The following is a 13,342-nucleotide window of genomic DNA, read 5'->3' on the forward strand; positions in this document are numbered from 1 at the left end:
TGAATTTCTTTTACTTTCACTAGGGAAAGTGCTGTCCCTTCTCTCTATCCTGCACTGATAGGGAGAAGGGAAGCACTTTTCCCGCAGTCCGCAGCAGCTAGTCCGCATCAATTTTCTGCACATTTTGTGCAGATCCGCAGCCGTAATCCGCAACCCGGATTAGGTGCGGCATTGATGCGGACAGTTGCGGAGGAATTCCGCCATGTGTGGTCATGCCCTACTAGAATATTCGTAATATTCCCATTGATATTTACAATCATATCATATTTAGATAATATGACATGTAGATTTAGTTCTCTACCACTAGGGGGTCGTATACTACATCAGCAGCTTTGCATCTTGTACACATTTGTATTTGCTCTAGCCTTACTATCTGTATAGGCGATTGAATATCTGCATAAATTCATTATGGAAGGACAATTGAGTCCAATGCATTGTGTCGATTATGGTCTAATTTTGGATATTGTGTTATTCTCGGACATCCTTAGGTTTTGAATAGCTTAGTTCCGGCTGGCGCATGCGCAGGAGCGGTGGAACGCAAGCTCCGTCGTGGCGCGTGCGCAGTAGGAACCTGCTATCTGATGCGTTCCACCGGATGTAAACATCCGGTTTGGGCGCCATCTTTGGACATGCGTACTAGACGCACACATGTGTGTGTCGGACGCACTTGTCATCTCTTCACAGATTGAATGATTTACAGTGAGTACATTGGTGCTTTATTATAATTAGCTTCTGCCTGCTTCCAATTATCGGAAATTGTCCTTATTTATAGTGTCTTCTTGTAATTATCACTACATTTTGTATGTATATTCTATTGCATTTGTATATTTCACAGTGGAAAAGTGATCTGCACCTTATGAAATGTTTTCATTCAATACTGGTATATGTTTTGTACATATTTTGATGGATTTACACATGTAATTGTTTTATTACCAATTGATGTATGCTCCTCCTATAAATGTTTGACACTTTATTCAGTTTACTATGGCTTGAGAAAGGTTCCTGTTGAACCGAAACGTTGCTGTGTTGAGGTGAAATAAATCCACTTTTGCTTTCATCCATCTTGAAGTCCTGGTGCCGTTACTACGCTCTACATTTCTCTCTATCTGGATATTGGGGAATTGATTCACCCCCAGGTAACGAGCACATGGCCTGATTTGTTGCATTTGGAGTGCTGTGTTCATCCACCCTGGACTGTATATATATATATATATATATATATATATATATATAAAACACAATATAGCGTATATAACTAAAGACTCTGGATGCTACATTACAATGCACAGTACTGTGGCTCTCATTAAGATCCACAGGAGCAGCACTCTTAATTCAGTCTCCACAAATAACTAATAGTCTGCATTTTCCTGCCTCTTCAGTCACACTTCTTTACTGATGTAGCTTGCTAAGGTCTGAATTAAACAGTTCACAGTACTCTAGGCACCAAACCCAATTGTGGGGACACTCAACCCAATATCCCATAGGTGAAAATAATAAGCACCTATCTAGTGCTACAAATGTTACATTTAAAATATTTTTACATTCTCAGTCATGTAAAAGTTGTTCTTTTTTTTAACAACAGTTATGTTTTAAAATTGATTACATTTGATTCACATCATCTCACTTGCCTCTTGAAATATATATGGTAATGGTTGAAGAATATAAAGTTGGATAAAAAACATAATAGAAAATGTGGACTGTATATAGAAATATTGTAGCGCCCGCTCCCTGCCTTCTCTCCTGCTCTGTGCCTGTAAGGTACGCAATCTCTTGCCTTTTTCTTAAAGAGCCAGCGCGCACACCAGTAAAAGTTTCCCCAGCCTATCCCTGCACACCCAGGGTTTTATAAGTGAGCCTGCCCTCTGTCCCAGTGCCTGAGCAAAGTTGGACAAACCTTGTTTTATCCTGCAAAGGTTCTGTATATTGTATCCTAGGTCTGTTACCTGTTGGTATCATGTATCTTAAATATGTTACATGTCGGTATTCTGTACCCTTTGTCTGCTTCCAGTATTCTGGCACCAGCCTGCTTCCAGTAATTGGGCAAAAGCCTGCTTCCAGTAATCAGGCACCAGTCTGCTTCCAGTAATCTGGCACCAGCCTGCTTCCAGTAATCTGTCACCAGCCTGATCTCAGTAATATGGCACCAGCCTGCTTTGAGTAATTTGGCACAAGCCTGCTGTCAGTAATCTGGCACCAGCCTGCTTTCAGTAATCTGGCACCAGCCTGCTTCCAGTAATCCGGCACCAACCTGCTTCCAGTAATCCGGCACCAGCCTGCTTCCAGTAATCCGGCACCAGCCTGCTTCCAGTAATCCGGCACCAGTCTGCTTCCAGTAATCTGGCACCAGCCTGATTTCAGTAATATGGCACCAGCCTGCTTTCAGTAATGTGGCACCAGCCCGCTGTTGGTAATCTGGCACCAGCCCGCTGTCGGTAATCTGGCACCAGCCCGCTTTCGGTAATCTGGCACCAGCCCGCTTTCGGTAATCTGGCACCAGCCCGCTTTCGGTAATCTGGCACCAGCCCGCTTTCGGTAATCCGGCACCAGCCCGCTTCCGGTAATCCGGCACCAGCCCGCTTCCGGTAATCCTGCACCAGTCCGCTTCCGGTAATCCGGCACCAGTCTGCTTCCTGTAATCTGGCACCAGCCTGCTTTCAGTAATTTGGCACCAGCCTGCTTTCAGTAATTTGGCACCAGCCTGCTGTCAGTAATCTGGCACCAACCTGCTGTCAGTAATCTGGCACTAGCCTGCTTCCAGTAATCCGGTGCCAGCCTCCTTCCAGTTTCTGGCACTAGCCTTTATCCTGCTACCACCATAGTACCATCTGCCCGTGCCTGCCTAGCCTCTGTCTGGTCAGCAGCTACTCTGCCAGGACCACCTCAAGAGGTAATGACCTGGCAGTCTCCCCGCAGCAGAGATCAGACCAGATTCCTGTATAGGGGTTAAAGGGTGAAAAACGGGGAGGCTACTTAGACAACACGCTTAGAGGTGGCCCTACACCAGTCCACGAACCTGCTGGTCTCTACAAATATGAGCATATGAATTAAGGTGGGTACATAGCTCCATAGACTTACATCAGCTCTATAGTTTGAACCTTTTAATATATGATTTCTCGTAACCAAGAAACACTGGTGTGAATAAGACCTGAGACAGAAAGCAGGAAGTTGTAATTATCAAATTAAAATTGTTTTTATAGGAGAATGTAAAACTCAGTTATGACTAGAGGTTCAACCTACCCCTTCCTCAAAGTACTTCTTACTGGGGTCCCCCTGTTTTTGAAAAGGGTATTGAAGAATTCTCAATACAACATATATTATTAAATTATGTGCTCCCTGCTAACCTGAGCTCCAGTAGGGAAGAATAAATGAATGAAAAAATATGTAAAAATAGTAATCTATAAAATACAATAAATAAATAAAAATAATAATAAAAAGTAAAAATAAGGAAGCCTCCCTTCTATTCAAAGAAGCACAAACCCACCTGAACCCACATCCACTAATATTAGACATGCATGTTGGATGGGCGGCAGGTGCTCAGGCATTCATAGGCTCCTATCACGCAGTAGGTACATTACACCAAACATACAATAATTACCCCCTGACCACATATTTTTGCCTGGCACTATCTGCTTTTGCGCTTTAACTAAAGAATGTCTATACTTGGATTATTGCCACCCATGTATAGAGGCTGTGCCTAAAGTAAAGGGAAGGAGATACATGTAAAACGAAAATAATGTTTTTGTCCTTGGCACTATAGGATTAATTCTTGGGGTAAATATTATTTATTGAGCAAACTACCTTAAAACAAATCATGAAAAAATTACCATTTCTGACCATTTTTCCCTAAATAAGACCTAGAAAATTAAAATGTATTAAGCTCTAATTTTAAAACATAAAAAAGCCCTATGTCTCACTATAAGGGTCAGTTCACACTGAGAATAAATCCTGTGGATTTTCCGCAATGCATTTAGTTGCAGAAACTCTGCAGCATTATACAGTAGCAGCAAAGTGGATGAGATCACAGCCACATGCTGTGTGAATGCTATGCGGAAAAAACTATCAGAAATTGACCTGCGGTGCATTCTTTTTCTTCCACAGGATGTCAATTGTATTTGCATAACCGCTGCTTATTTCTTGCGGGTTTTCCCCATTGAATTCAAAGGGGAGGTAAAACCTGCAACAAATAGCAGATGCTGCGTTTTTTGTGACGGAAAAGCAGCGACTCAGACAAAAAAATTGGTATACTTACCTAGAATTCTATGACAGGCTGCAGTGGTTACATGGGATGAAACGTCATCCCAGGGGACTGGCCTGCAGGACGTCAGAGGGACGTGACTCCGTGGCTATGTAAGTATAAATCTTATTTTTTTTTTTCAGGTTCAGTTTTCCACAGCGGACATTTTGGTAAAAAAAAACTGCAGCACAATTTAGTTTTTCGGCCAGAATTCCCTGCAGCGCAAAGGGCGGATACGCTGTGTGATTTTACCCCTGTGAACTTACCTTAAAAGAAAAAAAATGTGGGGTAGAAAGATAAGAAATAGTAATAATAATAATAATAGTAGTAATAATAATAATAATAATAAAAATTTCCCTTAGAATGCAGAATTTTAAAGTGAAATTTTGCTCTGGGCTTCAACAGTCCCGGTCATGTAAGGGTTAAACATCTTTATGTGTTATAATGCGCAGAGAGCCATTTATACTGTAGTAAGGACTGATCAATGTTGTATGACTTTTATCACTAGCACCATCCTGGCCTGCTTTAAGTAGGTAACGTTATGCCTTCCATACAGGAACAAATGAGAAAAGATCCCATTGATTAAAGTAAAAAAAAATGACATGCTGTAGTCAAATTTTATTAATGACACAACCGTATGCATTCATGGGATAATTAACTATTCACAGGTGAAATTAGCTGATAGGAGTGGCTGTCGAGAACAAATCGAATGAGCTTTGATTGTATCAATAAGTTTCAACCAGTGTCCCGTGGTTATCAAGCTATCAGAGAAATTTGTCCACTCTATTCCTTTTGGTGGAAAAAAAAAAACTTTAATTATCCAGTCATGGAGTAGGTGGCAGGTCATTAATAAAACCTACTTATCTGGCTGGAGGTTTTGGAGTTTTACAGTTATCTGCACACCATCTAAATAAACAATTGAGCATTGTCCTAAAATTATTATAGATTCCAGTGGTAAGTGTTCTCAATAGGAATTTAAAAATTGAACTTTAAAGAATTTTACTATAAAATTGCAGGTGTAAACAAAAAGGTTTTTTGCTTTTTCAGCATTGATTCATCTAACAAGCCTGCACATGTAGATAACGTTGAAATCATTTGATGGCATAGTTCTTTTTTCGTTGTATATCTATTCATTCTCTATGCTGTGTATGGATTATTTATTATTATGCTATATACATCGGTGACAAGGGTGAACATGAAAAATATATTATTTTATCTGTTGTTATGATTATTATTACTATATAGAATGCAGCTTCCACTTCATGGAATGTAATACTAGTGGTAGCACATTAGCTATTCTGTTGTTGCAAACAATAATTTCAGTATAGTAAATTACATAAATATAAAAGACAAATTTAAAAAGAATTTACTGCTCATCAACTCCTGTCTCCCTCCACTGCACTATATATACACTACCGTTCAAAAGTTTAGAGTCACTTAGAAATTTCCTTATTTTTGAAAGAAAAGCACAGTTTTTTTCAATGAAGACAACATTAAATTAATCAGAAATACACTCTATACATTGTTAATGTGCTACATGACTATTCTAGCTGCAAACGTCTGTTTTTTAATGCAATATCTACATAGGTGTATAGAGGCCCATTTCCAGCAACCATCACTGCAGAGTTCTAATGGTACATTGTGTTTGCTAACTGTGTTAGAAGGCTAATGGATGATTAGAAAACACTTGAAAACCCTTGTGCAATTATGTTAGCACCGCTGTAAACAGTTTTGCTGTTTAGAGGAGGTATAAAACTGACCTTCCTTTGAGCTAGTTGAGAATCTGGAGCATTACATTTGTGGGTTCGATTAAACTCTCCAAATAGCTAGAAAAAGAGAGCTTTCATGTGAAACTCAACAGTCTATTCTTGTTCTTTGAAATGAAGGCTATTCCATGCGAGAAATTGCCAAGAAACTGAAGATATCCTACAACGGTGTGTACTACTCCCTTCAGAGGACAGCACAAACAGGCTCTAACCAGAGCAGAAAGAGAAGTGGGAGGCCCCGCTGCACAACTGAGCAACAAGACAAGTACATTAGAGTCTCTAGTTTTAGAAATAGACGCCTCACAGGTCCTCAACTGGCAGCTTCATTAAATAGTACCCGCAAAACGCCAGTGTCAACGTCTACAGTGAAGAGGCGACTCCGGGATGCTGGCCTTCAGGGCAGAGTGGCAAAGAAAAAGCCATATCTGAGACTGGCTAATAAAAGGAAAAGATTAATATGGGCAAAAGCACACAGACATTGGACAGAGGAAGATTGGAAAAAAGTGTTATGGACAGACGAATCGAAGTTTGAGGTGTTTGGCTCACACAGAAGAACATTTGTAAGACGCAGAACAACTGAAAAGATGCTGGAAGAATGCCTGACGCCATCTGTCAAGCATGGTGGAGGTAATGTGATGGTCTGGGGTTGCTTTGGTGCTGGTAAAGTGGAAGATTTGTACAAGGTAAAAAGGATTTTGAATAAGGAAGGCTATCACTCCATTTTGCAACGCCATGCCATACCCTGTGGACAGCGCTTGATTGGAGCCAATTTCATCCTACAACAGGACAATGACCCAAAGCACACCTCCAAATTATGCAAGAACTATTTAGGGAAGAAGCAGGCAGCTGGTATTCTATCTGTAATGGAGTGGCCAGCGCAGTCACCAGATCTCAACCCCATAGAGCTGTTGTGGGAGCAGCTTGACCGTATGGTACGCAAGAAGTGCCCATCAAGCCAATCCAACTTGTGGGAGGGCCTTCTAGAAGCATGGGGTGAAATTTCTCCCGATTACCTCAGCAAATTAACAGCTAGAAGGCGAAAGGTCTGCAATGTTGTAATAGCTGCAAATGGAGCATTCTTTGACGAAAGCAAAGTTTGAAGGAGAAAATTATTATTTCAAATAAAAATCATTATTTCTAACCTTGTCAATGTCTTGACTATATTTTCTAGTCATTTTGCAACTCATTTGATAAATATAAGTGTGAGTTTTCATGGAAAACACAAAATTGTCTGGGTGACCCCAAACTTTTGAACGGTAGTGTGTATATATATATATATATATATATATATATATATCTTGTGTGCGCTATGTATTTATATATATATATATATATATATATATATATATACATACTGTATATTTGTATATATATATATATATATACTGTATATGTATTTACCATGAAATACAGCTTTGAGTCCTGAATAAATATACAGTATATATATATATACATATATATATATATATATATATATATATATATATATATATATATATATATACTGGTCCTGCTACAACAGCTCGAGGCACAGACTCTGCAAGACCTCTGAAGGTGTCCTGTGGTATTTGGCATCAAGACGTTAGCAGCAGATCTTTTAAGTCCTGTAAGTTGCGAGGTAGGGCTTCATGGATCAGACTTGTTTTCCTAACACATCCCACAAATGCCCAATTGGATTGAGATCTGGGAAATTTAGAGGCCAAGTCAAAACCTTGAACTTTTTGTGATGTTCATCAAACCGTAACTAAACAATATTGCAATGTGGCAGGGCGCATTATCCTGCTGAAAGAGAAAACCATTGCCATGAAAGGGTGTACTTGGTCTGCAACGTTGTTTAGGTAGGTGGCACGTGTCAAAGTAAAAACCACATGACTGGCAGGACCCAGCAGAACGTTGCCCAGAGCTTCACACTGCCTCCTCCAACTTGTCTTCTTTCCGTAGTGTTTCCTGGTGCCATCCGATCCCCAGGTAAGAAGCATAGACGGACCAAGTCTTTCACATGATGTAAAAGAAAATGTGATTCATTAGACCAAGCCACCGTCTTCTATAGCTCCATGGTACAATTCTGATGCTCTCGAACCCATTGTAGGTGCTTCGATAGAAGACAGGGGTCAGCATGGGCACTTTGGCCGGTGTGTGGCTGCACAACCCCATAAGTAGCAAGCTGTGATGTTCTATGTGTTTTGATTTTTATTAAAGCCAGCATTAACATTTTCAGCAATTTGTTCTACAGTAGTTCTTCTGTAGGATCAGATCAGGTGGGCTTACGTCGCTTTCCACGCACATCAATGATTCTTGGGCACCCTTGACCCTGTTTCTGGTTCACCTATTGTCTTCATTGGAAATCTTTTGGTAGGTACTAACTACTGTCTACCGAGAGCACTCCACAAGACAGGCCATTTTCGAGATACTCTAACCCAGTCATCTAGTCATCACAATTTGGTCATTGTTATTGTGGTTCAAATCGTACACTCATTTTTCCTGCTTCCTACACATGAGAAATTAGGGTATAGGCGTTAGATGTTATATAGAGCACCAAACATTGGCAGTAATGAAACACAAAAGGCTTTGTTATTTAACACCTAAGATAACAAGAATGTTTATAAAACAGGTGCCTGCCCTACTTTTTCCACGGCATACACCAGTCATTTTAATGATATCAGAAGCATTTTTATAGAAAAATAATTTCCAATATTTAACAAAACATGGTTGTCACGGCGTTTTGCTTCAGGATCTTTTTTTGGAGTTTTGGAGGCAGCAGGTGCAATATGTATCAATATGCAAATATATGCACAAAAGAAAAAATGTTGTCATCATACAGTAACTTCAGTTTTAAAATCAATTATTTCAGTTATTGTAACACCAATAGTGTAGTCTATTCCATTATTTGTACAATATTCAATTTATTATATGTAGGGCATACTATCAAAAAATTAAAGACATGAATTTCAGAGCACATTGTTGACATATGTAAAGAAATCGACCAATGTGTCAGGTGGCACCAAGCACTTCATAGAAGTACAGGATGAAAATCCTGGAAGTTTGTATTTCTTTGGATTAGAAAAATTTAATAAACCTAAAAGAGGCGATGATTGTAAATTATTTTCCTGAATAGAGAACCCTTTTGGATCCTGTGCTTGGACATCAGGTATCACAAAGGCCTTAACTGGAGAAGTGATCTTTTATACTTTTATTAAGCATTAGCACTTCATAACATAACATTCATATTAATTAGAATTGCCAGAGTAAAGCTATATGTTTTGCTCTAGAACATCTTTGCGCGCCCAATATATGGAATACCAGAATCTGAAGGGACATATTTGCTTTTAAATACCTTTATCTGTAATACCTTACTGTAATGTCCACTGGAATGTGGACCCACTGGGCTACTCCGCCGTAATGGAGTAGCTGCTGGTCAGACAAGTAAGGAACAGTCACTGGCAGATAGTTCCTTGATGGCAGGCTGGTGCCGGATTACTGGACGTAGGCTTGGGCTGGATAGCTCGGAGAAGGCTTTTGGTTGATTAACGGAAGCTAGCTTGTGCTGAATTATTGGAAACTGGCTTGTGCTGGATTATCGGAAGCTGGCTTCTGCTGGAATACTGGAACCAGGACTAGTCATGGACACTGGACTTAGGATACATGACTGGACACGGATACAGGACTCCTCACGGACACTGAACTCAGGATACAGGACTGGACAAAAATACAGGACTGGTCATGGACACTGAACTGGTCACGGATACAGGACTCAGGATACAGGACTGGACACGGATACAGGATAGCCACAAACACAGGTTACAGGGAACAGGATACAGAACCTTCGCAGACTAACTCTGGGTTAGAAATAACGTTGCTCGGGCACTGGGGTGAAATTTCTGCAGAATCCCTCAACAAATTGACAGCTTGAAAGCGACAGGTCTGCAAAGCTGTAATTGTTACAAATAGAGAATTCTTTAATGAAAGTGGTTTGAAGCAATAAAATGTTTTTGTTTTTAAAGCAGAAATCATTATTCCTAGCGTTGTTGTCTTGATTATATTTTCTATTAACCCGTTAGTGACCATCCCATAGTGTTTTTATGTCGGTCACTAACGGGCCTTATTCCGATGCACTAGACTTTTTATGTCGCTGCATCGGAATAAATAAACAGAGCAGGGAACTGTCAAATCTCCCTGCTCTCAGCTGCCAGAGTTAGCTGAGGGCTGGGGGCGTCCCTGCTCGACCGGGTGAGATCGATATTAGTATAGATCTCAACCGTTTAACCCTTCAGATGCGGTGCTCAATAGCGTGCGCCGCATCTGAGTGGTTTTGGAGAGAGGGAGGGAGCTCCCTCTCATCCCACTGACACCCGACGATAAAATCACTGAGTGTCTGTGTCTCCGATGGCAGCCGGGGGCCTAATAAAGGCCCCCAGGTTTGCCTGTAGTGAATGCCTGCTAGTTCATGCCTCTGGCATGATCTAGCAGATGCCTGTCCGTTTTACACGGCAGGCATAGTATACTGCAATACAGAAGTATTGCAGTGTATTATAAATGTGAACGGATAATCTCATAGTGAAGTCTCCTAGTAGGACTAGTAAAAAAGTAAAAAAAAAACGTTTAAAGGTAATGTGTCGCTAGAAATTTTTTTATTTTTTTTTAGTTAAACAGTTAGTGTATAAGTGATTAAACATTGTTCTAATTTTTTTCATTTTTTCACGAGTCAGGAAATATTATAAATTAGATTCTAATTTATAACATTTCCCATTGCTGGTCTCTAGATGGAGCAATTCCCAAAATTGCAGCATTGGCATGTGGTAAAACAACCACATTGCTTTATGCTGCAAAGTTTGAGAATACACACTCGCTCTAGTAAGCTCACAGAATCCCCCCTCCCTTATACTGGCTAGTGCCAGGAGAAAAGAGGGGATTGAACGGTCAAACCTCCTACACTGTGTGTCGCCATTTTTTGAGCTAACACACAGTGTAGTAGGTTTACATACAGTAGTAATCACACACTAAAACACGTACATACACAGACCTAACTTACCTGCTCTTGCCGTCGCCGCACCCTCCGGTCCGTCCGCTCCGGTCCGTCCGCTCCACCTGCTCCCTCCGCTCCAAGTGCCCAAGTCCGGAAGCCGCGGCCGGAAGTAGTAATCTTACTGTCCGGACGCGGCTTCCGGTCCACAAGAAAATGGCGCCGGACGTCGCTCGGCCGAAGACCTTCAATATGGACAGTGTGGGAGCGGCGCATGCGCCGTTCCCACACAGACGGCGTACAGCATAGTGGATGTAACGGGCCCCGTTCGCATTCACTATGGGGCTGTATGTGCCGTATTCCATGTCTGTATGTGTCGTTAATCGACACATACAGAGATGGAAAAAAAAATGGCAGCCCCCATAGACAAGAAAAAGTCAAAAAATAAAAAAAAGCAAAACAAAAACACACAAATAAATAAAACATTTTTTAATAAAACACTAAAAGCAAATTGATGTAAACATTTTTTTTTCGCGACACTCGTCCTTTAATAAAAAGTGGAAAAAAAAATTTTAAAACCCACTTTTCCCCCTTACAAACAGCTTAATTATTAACAAACAAAATAAAGTAAAAAAGTTACACATATTTTGTATCGCCGCGTCCGTAACGACCCCAACTATAAACTTATTACATAATTTAACCCGCACGGTGAACGTCGTAAAAAATAAAATAAAAAACCATGCAAAAATTGCTGATTTCTTTGAATCCAGCCTTAAAAAAATGTGATAAAAAGTGATCAAAAACTCACATCTACTCCAAAATGATACCGATAAAAACTACAAGTCGTCCCGCAAAAAAGCCCTCCTATAATTGCATCGGCGAAAAAATAAAAACGTTACGGCTCTTCAAATATGGAGACACAAAAACAAATCATTTTGAAAAAAAAGTGTTTTCACTGTGTAAAAGTAGTAAAACATACAAAAACTATACAAATTTGGTATCGTTGCAATCGCAACAGCCCACTGAATAAAGTTATTGTGTTATTTATACCACGCGGTAAACAACGTAAATTTAGGACGCAAAAAAGCGTGGTGAAATTGCTGTTTTTTTTCTATTCCCCAAAAAACAAGACCTTATTCAGTTATGTCGACGCAAAAATAAAAAGGTTATAGCTCTTTGAATGAGACGATGGAAAAACGTAAAAAATGGCTTGGTCATTAAGGTCTAAAATAGGCTGGTCATTAAGGGGTTAAGATAACAACGTTTTTGATGAATAATAGTGTGAGTTTTCAAAGACATAGTAACATTATCAGAGTGATACCAAAGTTTTAAATAGTAGTGCAGGGCTCCAGGCTAAAAAAAAAGTCCCTTTGACTTCTAATGCTTAAAATATAGGAGACAAATTATATTTTTAGTCACATTTGCGACTATTAGGCTGGGTTCACACGACCTATTTTCAGACGTAAACGAGGCGTATTATGCCTCGTTTTACGTCTGAAAATAGGGCTACAATACGTCGGCAAACATCTGCCCATTCATTTGAATGGGTTTGCCGACGTACTGTGCAGACAACCTGTCATTTACACGTCGTCGTTTGACAGCTGTTAAACGACGACGCGTAAAAATACAGCCTCATCAAAAGAAGTGCAGGACACTTCTTTCAGACGTAATTTGAGCCGTTCTTCATTGAACTCAATGAAGCACAGCTCAAAATTTATGGCTGTCAGAGAAGCCTCGCAAAATGCGAGGAGCAGCATTTACGTCTGAAACGAGGCAGCTGTTTTCTCCTGAAAACAGTCTGTCTTTTCAGACGTAAATGCCTGCTATCGTGTGCACATACCCTTATGTTCTCTACCTGAAGCCATGCACCAATGGACAACTCAACAAGCAGTCTTGGCAAAAAACGTCTGAAAACGCTCACCTACTTCTTTCTCATATTTTTGGGAACCCCAACATGAGCCAATTACTTTCTCAGCTTGTTATTCTGTTTGCTCTTTATTAGAAATAGAGATGTTCAAACACCCTCATGTTTTGGTTGTAATCCCCCGCCAGGTTTTATTTTTGTTTCAGGTTCCTATTTTTTTGTCTTTGTTTTGGTTCTTTTAGTTTTATTTTCTTGAAATTTAAAGTGCATTTCAAAAAGAAATAGTAAAGGACGCTTATAAAAGTTATTTTAGGCACTCCTATACTTATTTCACTTTATTTCAAGCAACATAAGTACTAGTCAGTCTGATGCTACTGCTAATACTGTGACCGCTACCAATGCTGTGCCCCAGAGATATACTGTATACTGTGCCACAGAGAGTTTAAGTGCAAATAAAACTGTATGCCAGAGATATACTGTGTCACACACCTGCTCCCAGAGATATAATGTGCCACTAT

This window comes from Rhinoderma darwinii, chromosome 5 (genome assembly GCF_050947455.1).
Source record: "Rhinoderma darwinii isolate aRhiDar2 chromosome 5, aRhiDar2.hap1, whole genome shotgun sequence".
Taxonomy (NCBI): Eukaryota; Metazoa; Chordata; class Amphibia; order Anura; family Rhinodermatidae; genus Rhinoderma; species Rhinoderma darwinii.